The sequence below is a fragment of the Phyllostomus discolor genome, chromosome 10, assembly GCF_004126475.2.
Source record: "Phyllostomus discolor isolate MPI-MPIP mPhyDis1 chromosome 10, mPhyDis1.pri.v3, whole genome shotgun sequence".
In the NCBI taxonomy this organism is placed as follows: Eukaryota; Metazoa; Chordata; class Mammalia; order Chiroptera; family Phyllostomidae; genus Phyllostomus; species Phyllostomus discolor.
The window spans coordinates 47,729,363-47,750,646 of record NC_040912.2 but is presented as its reverse complement, the minus strand read 5'-3'; the positions used below and the strand labels follow the sequence as shown (position 1 = coordinate 47,750,646).

Below are 21,284 nucleotides of genomic sequence, written 5' to 3'. Positions count from 1 at the left end.
AATAAAGGAGAATCAAGAGCCAGCATTGCCTTCAAGAAGCTTAAAATCTAGTTCAGGCACAGAAAACTACTTTAAACAATACACATATTACAGCACTGCCTGATCTCTTCCTGGCTTTACTTCCCAGATTTGCAAAGAAAGACTCTTTTGTTGCTGTTGTTTCTTAGAAAGGTTCCAACCCTGGCTGGCATAGCTCAGTGGGTTGAGCTTGGGCTGCGAACCAAAGTGTCGCAGGTTCGATTCCCAGCCAGGGTATATGCCTGGGTTGCAGGCTATATCCCCCAGCAACCACACATTGATGTTTCTCTCTCTCTATCTCCCTCCCTTCCCACTCTAAAAATAAATAAATAAAATCTTTAAATAAATAAATAAAGCTTAATAATTATGAAAAAAAAAAGAAAGGTTCCCTCTATGTAAATTTATTTAGGGAGTTTAGAGCGGGGTCTCAGCAGTCTTCAATTGTCTGCTGTAATGGGGAGAAGAGGGAGAATATAAAAAATGATAGAAAGCCACCCTGGCTTATGTGGCTCAGTAGATTGTTTACTAGTCAGGGAACCAAAGGTTTGCCAGTTCTATGATTCCCAGTGTAGGCCACGTGCCTGGTTTGTGGGCCAGGTCCCCAGTAGGAGGTGCTCGAGAAGCAACCACACACTGATGTTTCTCTCCCTCTCTTCCTCCCTTCTTCTCTCTAAAAATAAATAAATAAAATCTTTGAAAAAAATAGCCAAAGAAAATCCCAAAGACTAAACAATTGTGCCTGTCGCACATTTCAGCAGATCTCATTAGAAATAACCACATAGATAGGAAAAGGAAAGCAAGGGGCCTAAATAATCCACAGTATAGATAACCATTTCCATACATGAGTGTGGTCTGTGGCAGAGCTAATACTACTTCCTTGCACACAGATATGTCCATGATTTTAGACTTTCTTCCCCCAAAACTTTTTCACATTTCTTCTCTTTCTTGATGCTCTCAATGACTCTGTACAGGAGGTAGGGCTAATACTGAGACTTAGAAACATTAGCTGACTTGCCCAAGCCCCATAGCTAGTTAGTGGCAGCAATGGAACTTGAACCTGAGCTCTTTCTGGCCCCCAGCTCTTTTCCCATTTCCTCTCCTCTAATGACCCCTCTCAGCCTTCTCTTTTAGTATCCTTGAGAAAGACCAGCAATGGCAGGCAACTCAGCCACCTGAGAGTCCATAGCACTGGCTCTTGCCAACTCTTGCTTGTATTGTGGCAGTTAAGTGTTCACTGACCGCTTTGCGTGCATGCTAGTCTTTTAATTAGTCTATGCCTAGGAGGAAGAGATGCTTTATTTAGAAGCTTAGTAGTGAAAAAATCCAAGTCCTGAGTTCACTGTAAGTTTGATGGCATTAGTATGATCTCAGTCTGCCCACTGTGCTCCTCATCCACTTACACCAGGAGGATAACCAGCAATGACTCCATTCAAGGCACAGCCACTGTGCTGAGGACTGTATGAGGGTTGTGGTTCAGTTTGCAAAGAGAGGACAAGCAGATGGAGGAAAGCAGGATAGTGAAAAAGACATTTAAGGGGCTTTGTAAAAATAATCAGATCTAGTTATGGTCCTCTTGGGACAAAAACAGAATAGAATTTATATTCTTAGGCCCTGGGTTGAGGATAGTACTAAGGTTGACAGCCAGTGTTACTCAGCATCCATTGCACAATAGGGTGACCAAGGAAGCTTTCACATATCCTGATGCCGGGCCTGATGTCAGATGGGTGATGGTGGCTTTCTCACCTGTTGACCTGACTAGGCTGAACCACATTTCCCAGAATCCCCTGCCCTATGGGTTTCTAATTGGGGTGGGGCTGCAAAGAGATTCCCCGATCCTCCGGAGAGCACAAAGGAAGCAGCAGCCATTTTGCAACACAGGCATTGGCACCTGTCTGACGGCTCACCTCACTGGCATGAGGCAGCGGCCAAAGCTGCAGTTGCTCCACCTTCCCCTGGATCCCCTGTGGGGTACTCTGACTCCTGGGCCACATCTGTGGGCTTAGCTCCCTGACGAAGGTCCCAGGCTTCTGGATAATGTCCATACCATCAAGGTCAAAGGTAACAAGACCTGACATGAGTTTCAGTCCTTTCTCGTGGGGTCCCGGTTAAGGCTTGTAAGTTCCAGGTTGTTCTTGGTCTTCTCCCCTTTCCATTCTTTCCTTCCCAACTCTCTGCTGTCTATCCCATGGACTCCACTCCAGATGCAAAAACAGCAGCTTTATAGAGGCTATTTAACCAGCAATTACTGTTGCAAAAGGTCAAATACCTGTTACAGACATATATTATACACACACACATATATACACACACACACAGAGTACATAGACAAATATATATATAGGTATCCGTGCCTATCCTTGTAGTTCTGCTTCTATATTTGAACCCTGACTGATACAGGGCATTTTCAGAATTGTGGAGCAAGAGATGGTAGGTAACCCAGTATAACAAAAAGATACAAAAGGCTCTGATTAAAGGGGAAAGCAGGTCTGACAGCTCTCTGTCTCCACCCCCACCCTACCCCAAATTGCCACCTATGGGCAATTTGAAAGCCTTTGGTAGATTTCCTGGTCTCTTAAATCTGGCAATGTTTGGGAAATCCCTAGGGAGAATCTTAAAAATGCAAATTCCTGGGCCTCCACCTCAGATCTAGGAATCAGAATTTCAAAGGATTGGGAAAGTGAGAATTTTTTAAAAGCCTCCCTTACCCCAGCCTTTCTAGGGTGCTGGTAATATTCTGTCTTGATCTGGGTGCTGGTGACAGGGAGTATTTTGTGTGCCCAATGTCATCAGTTGGCACACTTGTGATTCGTGCCCTTTCCTGTGTCTTATGCATCAATTTTAAAAATAAATAACCTACCTCCCACCCTCCACTTCCCCATAATTCCATATTCTAATGACTGGCCAAAGCTGAGAACCACAGGACTAAATGCTTTTTTGGACCATTCCAGGAAAAAGTCAAAGGGGAACAGAAAAATGTTCAGCAACTGGGGAGTCGTTCAAATCCATCCATAACCCTAATGGTATAATCCTGTGCAGTTATTCTATCATTAGCAAATTTGAAACCCTGAAGCAACCAGCCATAAGAATGGGTTGAGGGGGATGTGAGGGGCCAGTTAGGAAGATCACAATGGACCTAGGCCATGGAAAGCTTTGAATGGCAAACTGAGAAAAAGAAATTCACTTTCAAAGACTTAGGGCTTTAGTTTCAAGAGGGGCTTACAGATTTTGAGAAGACTGATAAAAGTAACATTTTTTAAAACTACATATTTAAATATAAAATGTTTTAAAAATATTTTATTTATTTATTTTCAGAGAGAAGGGAAGGGAAGGAGAAAGAAAGGGAGAGACATCAACGTGTGGTTGCCTCTCATGTGCCCCATACTGGGGACCTGGCCCACAACCTGGGCATGTGCCCCGACCAGGAATCAAACTGGAGACCTTTTGGTTCACAGGCCCACACTCAATCCACTGAGCTACACCAGCCAGGGCCAGGGCCACTAAATATAAAATTATATTATCATATTTACCTGCTCACAAATATGTTGTTTGAAATGCAGACTAAGTGAATGACAGAACAGGCACTGGAAGTGGGGACTTGACGTCCCTTTGGTTTCAAGACAGACTTTTCATCCCAACTTCTCTCTAAAGTACCTTCAGTCTATACACACTGTTGTGGAGTGCATTTGAGTGAGGGAAGGGGAGGGGAGGGGAGGGGAGGGGAGGGGAGGGAAGGGAAGGGAAGGGAAGGGAAGGGAAGGGAAGGGAAGGGAAGGGAAGGGAAGGGAAGAGAAGGGAAGGGAAGGGAAGGGAAGGGAAGGGAGAAGGAGGAAGGAAAGAAGGAAAGAAGGAAGGGGGAAGTCAGGAAGTTAAAGCCCCAGTTGTCCCATTTGAAGGCCTACTAGGTTCCTATGGGGCACAGCTGTTGTAAGTACATTAAGATTTTATAAGTATCGTGCAGGGAGATACTTCACAGGCTGATTCATTTTTTTTAAGCAAGAAGTGTCCAGGACAGTTCCTACAGTAGCCCTCAATAGAGGGGTTGGACCTGAGGGGAAGGGGCTCAGGGGAATGACAGAGAATTGGTTTGAATTACGATCTTCTCTGGGATTTTTGAAATGAGAAGGACAGGCTCTGCCCTCAAGTGATTGATGCTGAAGATCCCTCGATTTAAATCCACCAGCCCAAATATCTGCTTTAACATCCAGGGACAGTTTCTACAACCTCTTTTAGTGGCTGTTTTCTGAGTGTGAGGACTTTGTGTACCTCCTTCCCCTTCCCCTCTCCCCCCCAAAGACAACTCCAAACCCTGGAACTCTTGAGCTTTCACAGTAAGGACAGATTTAGGCTGAAAAGCATCAGTTAAGAAAACTAAACCATAGGCATCATCAAACTTCTTCTGAAAGACACATTTTATTTCTCATTCTTGTTTGGCTTACAGTATTTTTATTTTACCCTTTTTTACTCACCCATCCTGTAACCAAACCCTAAACTCAATTTTGAGGACTATCTAGAGAGAATCCTTGTGGAATTTCCACAGGGAATTCCCTCTGGAACTCAACACACTCCCACACATCCACCAATTTGCTGGCATGTGCAGAGGGAATGCACAGCGATCTTAACATAATTCACTCTAAAACAGTTAACAAGACAAATCTAATAAGGAAAACAATAATGTGGAACATTCCAAAGTGAGAGGCCAATTCTGTGCCACTTCCTTGCTTCTCATGCAGATAATCTGAGAATCGAGGTCTGTGAATCACCTCCCCCCACCCACACCCCTCCCTGACAGAGGGCCCTCCCCAAAACAGGATGAGAACACTTCTTCAGTTTTTCCTTCCAGTATTTTTTCAGGAAAAGGGAGTTCACTGTCCTACTGGCTCATGAAGCCACCTGCTGTTCTTCATCTCCAGGGTGGGCTCAGCTCTGGGGACACAGAGGCAGCCCTGTCCACACCTGGCTCTGAGATGCTTTGCTCAGCTCATATGTAGCAGCTCCCGGAGTGTTTCACTTGGCTCATAAAAGTTGGCAGAGGCCCAGGGTGCAAAAGCCCAAGCCCCAGGATTGAGGAGCAGCCTTGGGAAGCAGGAGGGTGAGCCTCAGCTTTCTGGCTCAGTCATACTCAGGTTCAGGTGGCCTGGAGGACATGTAGCTGGGTCACTGTCTCCAACATCAGTGTTCCATCTACATGGATCCTTAGAGGCATAGCACTTGTCCATTTGTGTGAGCCAGCCAAAAGGTAACATCTACTCAAAACAGAACTACAGAATATTGGAGCTGGAAAGAGACCTCTAAGATGACAGAGTCAATCTCTGCACCCCTTGTTACAGTAGAGGAACGTGAGACCTACTGAGGCCATGCCCAGAGTCACGCTGGGAGAGACAGAGCTGGGCACTCTCTCAGATGTTCCAAGTCCAAGACAAGCATTCTACCAGAGTCCCTTGCCCCTCCTCACAAATGCAAACTAAGCCTGCCATGACTGTCTTCTCATAATTATTTATTATCAGGATTATGGATGGCCAGCAACATTAACAGGTTGGATATAAATGTGTTTATGTGTTTTGAATAGATATATACTTTTTTTCCCTTTTACCTACAAGTAAGCCTTAAAGCTGATTTGCCTTTGTTTCCTCTTTCTTAGTCCTCCTTTCAGGAACTTTTTATTTAGGTATCTAAGGAACTTCTGCATGTAAGATGTTGAAAACTGACTATAGGCACAAGATGTAATATCTTTTAGCTTGGGTTACGATAAATGAAGGAAAATGCTGCACTGAATGGTTTCAAGTTTTTTAAAATCATACCTTAAATTGTTTACTATACAGAGTACTATACATATCTTAAATTATACTCTCATTTAGAATTGAAGGATAAGTAAAGAGCTTCCCAGTCAAGGAAAAACTAAGGAAGTTTTATATGAAATGTTAAAGGGTCTTATTGAAGAAGAAGAAGAAAAAGAAGAGGGCCCTGACCAGTGTGGCTCAGGGGGTTGGGTGTTGACCCACACAGTGAAAGGCCCCCAGCTCCATTCCCAGTCAGGACACATGCCTGGGCTGCAGGTTCAGTCCCTTGTCAGGTTGTGGGTTCAGTGTCCAGAACCGATTGATGTTTCGCTCCCTCTCATTCTCCCTCTCATCCCCTCCCCAAAATAAATAAGCAATATTTTTAAAAAGATAAAACATAGGAACAATAAAGTGGTAATAAATGCGTCTTTCAACAATTGAGTCTAAAAAACAAAATGAGCAAGCAGAACAGAAACTGAATCATAGATACCAAGAACATTCTGATGGCTGCCAGATGGGAGGGGCACTAGGGGGATGGGTGAAAAAGGTGAAGGGGTTAAGAAGTACAAATATGTAGTTACAGAATAGTCACAGGCATGTAAAGTACAGCATAGGGAATGGAGTAGCCAAAGAACATATATGCAGGACCCATGGACATGAACAATGGTGTGGGGATTGCCTGAGGGAGTGGGAAGAGCTGAGGGGAGAGGGGCAAAGGGAGAAAAGTTGGGACAACTGTAGTAGCATAAACAATAAAATATAATTTTAAAAATCATGTACTGTATGTATGACATTTGTGTATCATGATTTCATACTTGTAACACATGTGTTTTCACATGCTGGTGGCAGAGCGCCTTACAACACTTGGGGGGCGGCTTTTTTAAGATGTAGTTGACGTCTAACATTGTAGTTGTTTTAGGTGTACAACATAACAATTTGATGTATGTATTCATCAAACAGTAATGCATGTACCCATAGAAAAACTCAAAAGGCTCCAAAAGGGCCTGCACTGGCAAGTGTCCCTGCACCCTTGCCCCCAGCCACCTGTTCAGCCGCCCAGAGGCCACAGCTGTTAAATCCTGCCAAAGATAGGTAAGCGTAGATGTGTTTATTTCTTTTGAAATAAATGGGTGTGTGTTATATACACTGTTTTGCTCCTCGCTTTTTCAACTTAACAGTGCATTCATTCCTTGCTTTAACTAATATATATTGAGTTCCTACTATGTGCCAAGCAGTGGCTGGAGTACAGAGTAAACCAAATAGATTCCCACCCACCAGGAACTTAGTGGGGAATGAAGACCATGAACGAGTAAAAAGCATACATTGCATACGCTGGCAGATGTCAATGTAGGGGGTCAGGGAGTGCTCCCTCACAGTAGCAAGAAAAGGCCCGTCCAAAGGGGCCAGAGTGAAGTCAGGGAGTGGCCTTGGCAGGGCACTGTGGGCAGGGAGAGCAGCAGGTGAAAGACCCTGACTGGAGCATGCCCCACCGGTCTTGTGCTCCTAGGACAATGTAGGGGCGGGGGTACGGGGTGAAGAATGGTGAGAAAGGAGGAGGGAGGCCCATCAAGTAAACCCTTGCAAAGATTTAGGCTTTATTTTAAGTGAGACAGAAATCCAGGGCAGTTTTGAGCTGGGGAGAGACAGGCTCGCTCTGGCTGCTGAGTAGGGAACACATGATGGGAAGGGGGATGGTGGGAGCAGGACACCATCGGAAGGTGTGTGTGGAAGTCCAGGCAAGAAGTCACGGCAGCCTGGATCAAGCCAGGATAGCACTAGAGAAGCAGGTTCTTGATATGTTGGGAAGGTCTGGCCAGTGGGATGTGCTGGTGGTTTGGCTGGGAGATGGGAAAAAACAGGAGGCCAGGGTGCTCTTAGGTTTTGGATTGAACCGGGTGAACCGCAGTGCTGGATTAGGATGAGGAAAGACAGGAGAGGGGAGAAATCTAGCATTTGGTTCTGGACATTTTACATTAAAGGAGCCATTCAATGGGCAAGAGTTGGCAGATGGATTCAGGAGAATGGACTTCAGACAGAGGTCAGGGACAGAGAAACAAAGCAGACTCATTAGCACATAGGTGTTCCTTAGAGCCCTGGGAACAGACGTGATGAGAGCAGCTGCCCAACCTTCTCACCCCATGTCCCTATGGAGTAAAGGTGAAAAGGACACTGACACCAAGGCCTCCCCGGCCTCCTGACAGGTCCTATCCATTTTCCCCTAAGGCTAAGGGGATCAATGTTCTGTCACAGCTGTCACTCCTCAGCAGCCAAATGCATTGTGTGGTCACACTGTGAGGAAGAAAGAGCACCGGACTGCAGGTCAGGACCAGGAATCCAGGCCCTTGCAGGCAGTCAGCTGTGTGGCAAGGAGCCCAAGGCCCCTCTGGGCCTGCTCACCGCACCCAGGAGGGTGTGAATTAGGTGGTCTCTGAACTCCTATTCACCATTCACATTTAAAAAAATCATTACAAGGACATTTGCAAAATGAAGGGGAGATAGTGCAACCAATTGTGTAGTGCTTTCTGGGGTGTGGGGGGAGGAAGGTAATTTTTTATGTATTATACTGTATATACATTTTGAACTGTTTGAGAGTACATCGCAAATACTATGTCCCCTTACCCCTAAATATTTTAGTGTGTATTTCCTTAAAACAAAGATATTCTCTTATGTAACTATAGTATTATTATAAAAACCAGAAAATAGCACTGAGACAGACCTTATTCAAATCTTGCCCATTACCCTGAATAGCAAACAAAGTTTACAAACCAGGTATTGCATGTCGCATCTAGTTGTCAGGTCTCTTCAGTCTCCTCTAGTCAGGACCGTTCTTCAGGCTGCTGTTCACAGCCTTGACACTTGGGAAAAGGACAAGCCATGCATTTTGAAAAACATCCCTAAATTTAGTTTACCTGAAGTTTCCTCATGATTAGATTCAACTTTTGTATTTTTGGTGTGGAAGGCTCTTTGCAGGGGGTGAGATCTGACCCTGCGTGGTTGAGACAAGGACGAGGGAGGGCAGGACGGTGCTGCTGAGTACGGAAAGAGAACCCTTTGCATGGGAACCAGACAGCTCAGAACCTTGAGTGGGAAGTGAACGAGAACGTTTATTCACCTGGCTTGGACACAGCACATGTTAAATATGTTCAGAGCTAATATTTGGCAAGAAAAGGGACCCTCTCCCCAGTAGACCTATTCTCCCCAATTGTTTCAAGTGTGTCTAATATAAATCATGCATTGTGGGTAGAGCCTGCATGGGCTACATACTTTACATGCATTCTCTCAGTGATCTGAGGGGGACAATGTTTTACAAATGGGAAAACTGAGGCCTAGAGCACATGTGTCTAGAGGCAGAGGCAGAGCCAGGGATTGACCAGTCCACAGCCCCGAAGCTCACGCTCTTTCTACTCAACTGAACTATTTCAAACCTGTTAGCCAGTTTTCTCCACAATCAGCCCTTGCTTTGCTTTGCTTTGCTCAAAACAAGGCTTGAATAAAGACTCCAGCTCGATTTTCCATTCATATCAGTGACTGATACTTGATTAACGTTCAGGATTGCTGTCATCTAGAATGTAATTTTCACAGATGCAAAGACCAGTTTTGTTGTTACTGAGGTGGAAAGATCTATTTCTTCATAAGTTACCAAACAGATTTGAAGAGAACCAGTGACACTGGGGGGTCATGCTGGCTGGCTCTGAAAGAAAGCTTTGCTACATCTAGCATCGTTAGCTTTGAGGGAGGGACAGTCAGAGGGCCCATGTCCATACGTGTGGGCGTCACCTACCTGGCTACTGTGCCACAGTTGTGTGACGGCACAGCCATCAACCTCTAAAGGGAAACAACCTCTCAACAATCATAGCTACCTTCTCGGTGTTGCCCTGAGGGGCACATAGAACCCCGGAGAGAAGATCACCTTGTAGACTTTGCAGATGTGATGCTGACCATCACCTCCTTACCCAGTTGAGGATTGTCCTTGGGAAGACTCCCTTCTTGTCAGGACTGCTGAACAGGACCACTGTCCCCACTGCCACCCAGACTCTCAGGAGCAGCAGTGGGAGTCCCAGGTTCGAGCCCAGCTCTGTGCAGCAGGCTCCCTAACATCTGGGAGTTTGCAGCAGTGAGATCAGTGTGCTTAGTACCTGGCCCCAGTTCCTGACACAGATATGGAGTCATCCTTGGTTTTCTTCCCCCTCCCCCCATTTGTTGCTCAGCTCCTCCTCCTCCACGTCACTCTCCTGCTCCTCCTCTTCCCTCTGTGATCCCCTCAGTAAAAGGAAGTTATTATTTCATACCAAAATGTTAATCACATACAAAGATTGGGAAGTCAAGTCCCACTCGACTCTGACAAGGAAAGTAAAATGATCCATCAAATCCTACTTTGGAAAGCAATGAGTTAGACCTTAAAAGGTCTGGCTTTCCCCAAAGAAGCATTCACTTCATAATTATAACAAGCTCAAATGGGGAAGCAGGGGTGGACACGGCTATGTTGAGAGGGGCAGGGACAGGCGGCAAACCCTGGAAGATACCCACTTAGGGGCAGCTGTTAGGGTCACCAGCCTATGGCTTGTTTTGTTGGGGGAGCCAAATTGTGTGTATGTGTATGGGAATTGGGAGGCCTTTTTTCATTCAAAGTAAAATAGCTTTACTGGAAGTATGAATGTAGAAAAATAAGCATCTGAGAGCTTAGATAAATGGTTGTGAATGTGAAATGGGTCAGAATGTAAGTCTTTAGAATAGCACCTTGCCCAGGGTACAGCCTCAGCAAGTGGTAACCATTTCTTGTAGTATTTAAGGGCAGGGCCCCTCGGCCCTTATTGCCTGGGTCCACATCCCAACTGCAGTGTTTCTAGTTCTGTAGCCTTGGGGAAGTTACTTTATCTCCCTGTGCCTCAGTCTCCTCATGTGTAAAATGGGCATAATCATAGTCCCTACAGGATAAGGTTGTTGTGAAAATCAAATGAATTCATGTACATAAGACACTTAGAAAAGCCTGGCATATATTAAGCATGATGTACGAGTTATTACCTACTGTACTGATGAGAAGATCAGTGAGGAAAACCCAGTGCCACTGGGTTTTGCTCATATTTGAAAACATCAACAAAGAGGCTAGTAATCTTAAACTTAAAACACACACTGTATTTCAAGGCTAGATCCCTGCATCAGATAAAGCTTGGCATTGCAACCACAGGTGAAGAGTCATACATGCGGCAGAACACGCTCACTCTTCTGCAGTTCTGGCTCTTCAGGGGATACATTTGGTCTCTTTGCCTCCGTGCATGACAGTGTGTTCTTTGAACAAGGATCTGACATTTACCGTGTTAGCTTCTTAGGGGTGCTATAACTAAATACCACAATGCAAATTTATTGTCACACAGTTCTGGAAGCTGGATGTCTGAGATCAAGGTGTCGTACAGGTTGGCCCCTTCTGAGGGCTGTGGGGAAGAATGTGTCCCAGACCTCTCACTGGCTTCCCCTAGTTGCTGGCAGTCTTGACCTTTCTTGGCTTATAGATTCATCACCCAGTCTCTGCCTTCATCTTCACACGGTGTTCTCCCCTGTGTGTATCTGGCTCTGTGTCCAAATTCCCCTTTTACCAGGACACAGTTATATTAGATAGGGCCCACCCTAATGGCCTTGTCTTAATTTGGTTTACAAAGACTCTGTTTCCAAATAAGGTCACGTTCACAAGTACTGAGGATTAGGCCTTCAGCATCTTTTAGCAGGACACAATTCAACCTATAATGTTCACAGCCCCAGCTCAATCCCGCATGTCCAACTTGCTGAAACCGCCGTCCAACTGCCTGGTCTGTTATTCTTCACCTCCCATTCCCGCTCACCTTCCACACACTGGGTAAAAAACTCATTCTCCAACTGCATTTTCAACATGGAGGCATTTATTTCATTCCCGATATTATCATTGGAAAAGAACATCAAGCTCAAATAGGTTAAAATCAAACACCATCAGCAACATGTTGGAAGCCAAGTTCATACATTGTTGTAGGGAGGGGTATGACCTGATTCTCAAGCAAAGAAAACTAAGGCTTTTGCCCTGACCAGTGTGGCTCAGCTGGTTTGGTGTTGTCCCACAAAAATCACTGGTTTGATTCCTGGTCAGGGCACATGCCTTGGTTGCAGGTTTGGTCCCGGTCAGGGAATGCATGAAAAAATAGATAAATAATAGAAAATTAAGGATTTATATTGTGTGAGGGACTCTCCACTGGCTGAAGTTCAGTGTGGAAAGGAGGAAGGTAGCCATTTAGAGTCATTTGACTTTTCTCTGTGCTCTTTTCTTGTATCTAGAGGAGGCCCCCGCAGTGTGGTAGAATTAGCAACTGGAGCTCAGTGTCATCTCCAGTGTGCTGTGTGGACTGGGACCTGCCATTCTGGGGTTTAGTGTTCTCATAGGTCCACTGAGAAAGCTGGGTTCACAGTGAAGTGACTTTTGACTAGATCAGAGGTACATGTGATTTATCTTATTTAGTCTTCACAACCAGCCGCTAAAGTGTATGTTAATATCCCCATTGCACAGATAGGAAACCTCAAAGAAATTAAAAGACTCCAAAGCCCACATTTTTTGTTATGAGACCCCGCCTCTTTAATTCTTAGTGATTTTTCCATCTGGCCTGCATTTTTCCCAAACCCTGGACAGAGGGTTTGTTGGTCTGTTGCCTATTAGGAACTGGGCCACATAGTAGGAGGTGTGTGGCAGGCAAGCGAGTGAAGCTTGGCTCACCTATGACCTGAGCTCCACCTCTGTCTCCCCACCCCCCTCTACGAAACCAGTACCTGGTGCCTAAAAGGTTGGGGATCCCTATTCTAAGCACTTGGGGAGTTTTAGGTTAGAGGTCTAACAACTCCGGAAGTAGGACCTGAGTATTGGTCCAGGTAATTCTGATATGTTTTTTGTGTTAAAAACTCTGGTCCAGAAGCTATGGTGCACAATGCTTCTGTATTAATTGATAACCCTCAACCTGAGTCTGGGGACTTCCACTAACCCCTTTTTCTCACTTCCAGCTTCCCTAACCAATGCGTCTTTGTTGTAGTTCCACATGTTGTGATCAGTCATCCGTTGGGTCCTTCATGAGCTAGACTGGTCATCCTGGAGCTGTATGCCATCTACTAGGCAAAGCTTACAGATCCTGGCTTTCTGGTCCTGAAAAAGTCATCATGCGGATTCCCTAAGAAACTTGTTTAAAATGCTGAATCCTTAGGCCCAGCCCTGGGAATTAAAATTCCCTTGATCCAAGAATGTTGTCGATGAAAGAACATCTAGCCTGAGAAAAAGTGTTGTGATCCTAAATGATGGCAATTGCCAGAAAGCAAAATCTCAATGCATTGAGAAAATGCTCTGGAGAATGGCAGTTTTGCAGCTTATTTTATACATTAGAATAAAAGGAGGAGATGTGAGGAAGGTTACAGGGAATCCATTGGTAGTACAACAGGGAAGTGGGAGGAAAAAACAGTGGGAACATCTCTTAGATTGGATAAAAAGTAAAACGGAGAGATACATACTTTTTACTTTGCCGGGTACAGGATGGCTAACATTTCCGGCCCATAGAGGTGGAATGTGGGGAACAAGATAATAGTGTGGTCTTGTGTTGTGGTGCTGGAGGTGTGCCTTCCAGGGATCTGAAGCAGAAAATTACTCTGACGTTTTAAAGATACGTGACCTTAGATGCACAGACACAATAGATAATTTCAAAGTTGAAGACTGTCGTTTGTCAAGGGAGCTACAGGCCTAGGAAGTGACTACTCAGCATGACCCACTTTTAGTTATGAATTTTTACATTCAGACCATCCTGTGTGATGATCTTGGTCTCTGGGTTTGCCAGGCCTCCCCTGAGCTTGTCAGGGTTAGTATGTGACCCCTTTTCCATCCACATGTGTATTTTCTGATTCTGAATTTGGTGAACCACTGATCTAATCTACTTTCTTCTTTGACATTCAGTGATATGCCCAAGGTCACATAGCTATCAGTGGCAGAGCTGGGATTCTCCAGACCCTGCCCACCTCCATCTTTCATTCCACAGGTCTCCATGGAAGGCTCAAGCAATGGTTCTGACCCCAGTGTATGAGAAATTACCTGAAAAGGTTTTTAAAAATATGGATGCCCTGGCCCCACCCCAAACCAATTAAGTTACAATTTCTGCGGTTGCTTCTCAAACTTTAATATGCACATGACTCCCCTGAGAGCCTTGTTGAAATGCAAATTATGCTTCCATGGTTTAGGGTGGGGCCAGAGATTCTGAATTATAAGCAGGTTCCCCCTTGCTGGCCCAGGGACTATACTTTGTGTAGCAAGGCCCTAAGTATAGTTCTGGTGCCCAGGAGTCTACAGACTTCCACAGCTCTGCCAGCATCTCTTTTTCCTACCTCAGTTTATGCTCTCTGGATTTGCATTTGCTTTCTCTTCATCAGTGATTTCCCACTATGTTATTTATCAAAAGTTGGCCTCCCTACCCATTTTAAAGTACCATGACAGCATTGACCTTGGTTCCAAATTATTTACCCTTGCCCTTCCCAACCTATCCACCTAGTACTGTGTTTTTCTCTACAAGGTTCCTGATAAAAGTAACAATGCCATGGCCAGCTCTGGCTTAGTTCCATCCATAAACAAATACTTATGACATATCACCCTGACTGGTGTGGCTTCAGTGGGTTGGGCATCGTTCTACAAACTGAAAGGTCTTGGGTCCAATTCCCCAGCAGGGCACATGCCTGGATTGTGGGTTTAGCCCCCAGTCAGGGCTCATGTAAAAGGCAACCAACTTATTTTTCTTTCTCACATTGATGTTTCCCTCTTCTTCTCCCTCCCATCCCCTCTCTCTGATATCAATAAAAGAAAAAAAATTAAATAGTTATGGTATATCTATTGAGTTGGTTCAAAGGTCACCAGATCCAGACCCACAGCCTCTCTTGGAGAAGCTTGCTGTCCCATAAGGGAAGTGAGATAAATGAGAAAGTCACTGTAAGTCATGCCTGCTAAAATGCACAGGTCCTGTACAGAGGGGTTAAGAGCATGGAGCCAGATTTGCCTGCGTTTGTGTTCCCAACTCTGCTACTAGCAGCAGCCTTGGATAAATGACTGAGCCTCAGTTTCCCCAACTATAAAACACATATAAGAATAGTACATGATTCTTAGGGTTGTTTTAAAAGTTAAATGAGTTACCAGATGCTGGCATACATGGGAAACAGTGTGTGATGCTAGTATTACCTACTTGTAGGAGGAGAGAATTGTAAACAGTATTGTGACATGCTAGAGCTTGATGTATTTCACCACATTTGAATCCTCCAGAGTTGGAGAAAGTGCATCAATGGTGGTGAGAACAGCATGGGCGAAGGCACAGAAGCAGCCACACAAGGACCTATAGAAGCAAGAGTTTAGTGTAACTGATGCTTCAGTGGTGCCTGATGGGAGCAGTAGCTGATGGATTTAGAATGTCAGGTGGTGGAAATCCTTGAAGGCCAAACTAAAGAGTTCAAATTTTATTCTGGAAGCAATAGAGAGCCAGTCCTAGAAGATCTTTTAACTACATCCTTTTATACAAAAGTTTCACATTGTGGTGCTGCTCTGAGTTGAACCACCTCCCCCCTTTAAGTAATTGTAGTTATTTTCTTCATTTCTCTTCATGTCTACCTTGTGGTGTTGATACAAGCTTCTCTCACAGTCTGAGTGAACATTCAAGGTAATGCAGTGACCTTGGGCCAGGTCACTGAAAGGGTCACATAACATGGAATCCATCTAATCATTGGAGCTCACAGTTCCAAGCCTCTGGGCCACTCTTAGCCAGTGGAATCTTGTCACTTCCCAGCCACATAACTCTTAAAAGACCATACACCAAGAGCTTTGAGCAAGAACCCACAGCTCCAACACAGTTGTTATTCCTTTTTCCTTCCCCTTATTTTTTTTAATCCTCACCCAAGGATATATTTATTGATGAGAGAGAGGGAGAGAGAGAGAGAGAGAGAGAGAGAGAGGGAGAGAGGGAGAGAGGGAGAGAAATATTGTATGCACCCCAAGCAGGGACTAGATGCAGAAACTTTTGGTGTATGGGTCAATGCTCCAACCAGCTGAGCCACCCAACTAGGTCTCACACTAGAGTAATACACTCAAATGATGGGCTTTGTCTAACCATACACACACACACAACAGTAGGGAGTGTATAGAGCTGCATGCTGCTGTGTGACCTAGTGACAAATTGCTTAACTTCCCTATGCACCCAAAGGTGAGGAATTCATCTATAACATGAGTGTCGTTGGAGTGCCTGCTTCAGAGAACAGACTGACATTTGACAGAGGGGGGAGAGTTTGGGAGTGGGTGAAAAAGGTGAAAAGATTAAGAAGTACAAATTGGTAGTTAAAGAAGAGTCACAGAAATGTAATTATAGCATGAGGAATATAGTCAATATATTGTAATAACCACATATGGAGCCAAGGCAGGTGCTTGAATTAGCAGGGGAACCACTCTGTAAAGTACATAATTTTCTAACTACTATGCTGTATATATGAAACTAAAACAGATTAATACTGAATGTAAACTATAATTGAAAAATAAAAAAATTAAAAATGAAAGTAAGAGTACCTACTTCATTGAACTATCATAAGGGTTAAATGAATTAGGCAGGTAAAGCAGTTGAAACCATGTGTCTAGCACATGGCCAGTGGTCAGTAAACATTACTCATCATTATTACAGTGGAGGACATTTGAAAAGCAACATTAGAATGGGAAATAAGTAATTACCAGTTGGAAAAAAGAATAAAAATTTTAAAAGCTGATCATATGTGAAAATTTATGGCAATAAATTCCAAAATCTAAAGAAAATATAGAATTTCCTAGCAAAATATCAATTGTCCAAATGTCCCTGAAGAAGTAGAACACCTGAATAGACCAATAACCACAGAATACTTTTGAAAATTTTTACACCCTTTTTTACCCTTTTTAAAAGGCCTTCATGGTCTTATAACTGCATACAATTTAGTCTTCAAAAACCAGGTATAGCCTTTGTTATTAAAACTATTTTAGCCCATAGCATAAGATGAAAATTTCTCTCAATTCATTTCCTGAAGCCAGCATGACCTGAATGTTCAAACCTAAAAAGCACATCTCTTCTATGTCGAAAGCTTTGAGGATAAAGGTGACCTTGACAAAAAAAGATGGGGAAGAAAGCAAGCCTTGGTGTTCATGACATGCTCTCGCTTTATGGCCACAGGTCTCCACCTGGAAGCACATAAGAATCACCTAGGTAGCACCAGGCCCCCTCCCAGAGATCCTAATTTCATTAGTCTGGGCAAGGGCCAGACCTTAGATATGTTTTCAAGCCCCCTACAACCATTGCTTTAAGGAAAGTGGAAGTCACATAAATCCGCAATCGTGGTTTATGGTTCCAAACTATCCCAGCACAGCAGAGTAACTCAAGGAGAGACTTTCTGCCAAACCTTTGACTTGCTCAGAGCTAGAAGAAGCAGTCATTTGCCACAGACTTGCCAAGCTCAGAGCTGTACAGGGTTCCACAAAGCTGCAAGTGCCCTCTCTTCAGAGACCAAAGACCTAGTGGGGTGCAAGGCCCCTCATATTTGTAAGTTCTGAGCCAGTAACCTAGCCTGCTACACAGGAAGGCCAGGAAAGCCCACAGAGAATTTTAATCTCTGAAACCCAGTAGGATTTTAACAACAGATCTGTTCATTATTGTGCTGCAAGGTAATTAAGCCCACAAGGTAAGCAGTTACATATATAATTAATTAGCAGTGTGTGCACACAGCCAGTCCATGTCTTCAGCTTCTGCTCTTTGTCCTTTCCCTTATATTCGGCACCAGCATGGACAGCACTGTTAGCCCCATCAAAAAGTTTTGTAAGCTCCAAAGAGGAAGAGATGTCCCGGACCCCTTTTCTCCATTAGTTGGGGTTCCCTGACTAGGGGCTCTTAGAGTCCCTTCTGACCACCCATCTTCCTCAGAATCCAAGATAACTGTATATATTAGTTTTATCGTCTATCTTCAGCCTCAGTCATAGGTGTAAATCTAGTTTTTATCCCTTGTTTTATTTAATAATAATAATAGTAAGGCAACTTGAACAATTCTTAGCAAAAGACAATATAAGAAGTAAACAAATGAGTAGATTATTGGCTTAGGTTTGGTCAGTTAACACAGGAACAGTGCAGACTATGTGCCTGTATACGCCATGCCCCCTCCATTCCCCGTTCGTAACAGTGACTCTGAAAAGATGAAGAATACTAAGGGGTACAATGTCAGGTGTTTGCTTTACAATGTTCCCTAAAAGAAACAGTTGGTGGTGAAAGTAAATGAAATGGGACTGGCAAGACATTAACTGTTGAAATTGGATTGTGGGTACATGTGTGATCCTTATCCTTTTCTCTTTTTGTACAAGTGTGAAATTTTTCATAAGGCCCTGGAAGGTGTGGCTCAGTTGGTTGGAGCATTGTCTCATAGACCCAAAGGGAATGAGTTCAATTCCCAGTCAGGGTACATACCCAGGACATGGGTTTGATTCCCAGTCAGGGCACATGTAAGAAGGTGGCCGATCGATGTTTTTCTCTCTCTCTCTCCCTTAAAGCAATGAAAAAATGTCCTGTGGTGAAGATTTTTTAAAAGAAGAAGAAGAAGAAGTTTTTCCGTGAGAAAAAGAATACAGGGAGAGACCACAAGTTGGTAGGATTGAGCTTCTGTCAGCACACAACAGAAGGCTCTGGACCCTGAAATAAATGGGGGAAAGAGGGGCTGGCATCTCAGTTCAGACCATGCTGCCTGTGGCTGGCAGTGTCTGTATGATGGTCAGCGTCTCCCGGGCTCAGACTCAGTGCTCTATGAAAGGCTGCCAGCTTGTTACTATAGATGTTGTTGCTGTGGTCCAGAACATAGGGACCCAGTAGGAAAGAGGATGAGGAAAAATAATTTCTTCTATTTGAAACCATTTTAGCTCTTATAGGTGAGAACGCAGACAGGAGTGTCTCTGTTTCCATAGAATAAATTTGCTAGCTCTGGCTGAAAGCTTCCACCATTTCAGTTCCTACTGACCATATCATGCACCCCATCAGGGAGAGTGTAAATACAGAAGCCAGAAAGTTCCAGAGCTTATGGAGGAATCCAGTCATGGCTCTGGGAAGGATATTCTCACATGTATTCTTGCTCGCTCACTCTTTTAATCCTTGAGGATGTGTCATTGATTTTAGAAAGGGAGGAAGGGGGTGGAAAGGAGAGAGAGAAACATTGATGTTGGAGAGAAATGTCAATTAGTTGCCTCTCGTATGTGCCTGACTAAGGATCGAACCCGAAACCTTTTGGTGTATAGGACAATGCTCCAACCAACTGAGCCACATGACCAGGGTTGTATTCTCTTTCTTTGCTCCATATTCCTCTTGTTTTGCTTCATATTGTATTCTCCACCCTCCCCACCCTACTGCCCCTGGCACTTATCCAGCTTATTCACTTTGATTAGACTTTGGAAGAGGACCTTACCTCGTCAATGATGTTTATATGTCAGCATTCAAAAATCACTGTCATTCACCAGAAACCCCATCTTAGAAGAAACTCCAGAATCAGCCAAAGCAAGGTTTTTAAAAATGTAAAAGGAGACCCTGAGGGCCGCTAACACTCAGAACAGCACAGGGGAGGCAAGGGTAGGAAGAGCTGGTGCATGCTCAAACCAGAGCTAATCAAAGGTTATGGGTGATCTACGTAATCTACAAAGGATCACCTAGGCAGGAATCGGGCTGCCTGTCCTGACTTTTCCCAACCATAGAATTTCCGAGGGAGGGCAGATTGGGCCCACCAGCAGTAGCAGCCACCTCAAGCTGTGAGGCCCACTGAGAAGTGGTCTGAGGAAAGGGTTGAGTTTGGGTTTTTGTTTTGTTTGTTTGAGTTTTATTCTTGTCTTTAGCATTTACTGACTGAGAATCCTTTATATGTGTTTAGGACTCACAGTGTAGAGAGCACATTTATTTTGGATCATCTCACTTGAAGCTCCCAGCAGCACTGTGAAGCAGGATGTCCGGAGTCTCAAACCCTTGTTTACAGATGAGGAAACGAATCCTCAGAGTGTAAGGATTGTTCAGGTCAAAATATTAGTCACTGGCATAGCTACAAGTAAGTTCTTCAGTTTTCTGCCATTAGGAGAGTTAACAATCCAGAGAGAAAGACAAACTGACACACCAAATACTACTTAAACATGCATGTCTAGCACTTAGGAGAGCCTCAGAAAGACCAGGTGGATAAATGGTTGGATGGATGGATGGAGCTTCTGGAGACTGGAAAGTGAGTCTTACTCACTTTTGTACCCCTGGTGGCCACCATAGTGCTTTGACCTACAGGACCCACTTAATAAATATTTCTAATGAATAATTCACTATGTATGCATATATTTTTGTACCAAAACAAATAAGAGTTTATGAAAAAGGTAACTTTCTGAGCTTTAAAGGATAGCCCTAGCCAGGTGGCTTGGTTAGTTGAAGCATTGTCCTCACACCAAAAAGGCTGTGGGTTCAGTTCCCAGGCAGGGCACATACCTAGGTTGTCTCTTTGATCCCGGGTCTGGGCATATACAGGAGACAACCGATTGATGTTTCTCTCTCACATCAATGTTTCTCTTTCTCTCTTCCTCTCTCTCTAAAATCAATAAACATATCCTTGGGTGAGAATTAAAAAAAATATAAAAGACTGAGAAATACAGTGTGAATGTAATTACTCTTATTTATCAACACATATTATTCACCATACTGGGATGTAAAAAAATCTCTCATTTATTCATGTATGCATTCAACTGATAGTATTGAGTGCTTGCTAAGCGTAGGTTCTGTTCTAGGCATTGCTGATACAACAGTGAACAACAACAAAAAGGTAAAGTCTCTGCTCTCATGAAAATCACTTTCTATTTGGGGATGATAGATAATAAGCAACTAAACAGACAACATATTAATACAGAGAAAGAAAACTTAAGTAATGACGTAGGAGTTGCTATTTTAGTCACAAAACCTTCTGTGGTCCCATGACGTTTGAGCAGAGACCAAAAAGAAGTGGTGGGGCAAGTGCAAAGGCCCTGAGGCAGGACCATGCTTGGCAGGTTTGCGGCACAGCCAGGAGCCCGAAGTGACTGGAAGGGAGTAAATGAGGCAGAGAGTTACAGGTGATGGAAAGATTCTGAGATCTCACCAGGCCTTGTCTGCTCTGGCTCTCACCACCTGTTGCCCACTTCGAAATCAGGTGCTATTGGGATGAGTCAGGGCAGACGGGTTAGACTGCAAGTTACACACAGGGCTGACGACCACCCTACCCCCACCCAACGTAGGCCCCATTTTCCTCAATATTGACCTACAAATGCCCATTTCAGGGCAGCTGCACGCTTGGCCTGCCAAAACCTCAGCAGCCATCACTGAGTGCTCCAAGGGCCTTAGTGGTCAACTGCCCCAAGCTGCCAAATCAAACTATAGAATCCTTTCAGCTATAGTCCCTAATAGCTGGCGCCTCTAGTCCTAAATCTCT

General features: G+C 44.2%; 1 protein-coding gene and 1 long non-coding RNA gene across 9 annotated transcripts in view; both read left to right on the top strand.

The window, feature by feature from the left end:
* The window catches only part of ATXN7L1 (ataxin 7 like 1), a 229,369-nt gene that overhangs the window by 97,108 nt on the left and 110,977 nt on the right, over positions 1 to 21,284 (top strand). The gene's annotated exons all lie outside the window — the stretch shown is intronic.
* Positions 3,478 to 5,894, top strand: LOC118497105. The gene is made up of 2 exons (XR_004899654.1): positions 3,478 to 3,705; positions 3,801 to 5,894. It is a non-coding gene; the product is annotated as an uncharacterized LOC118497105 (long non-coding RNA).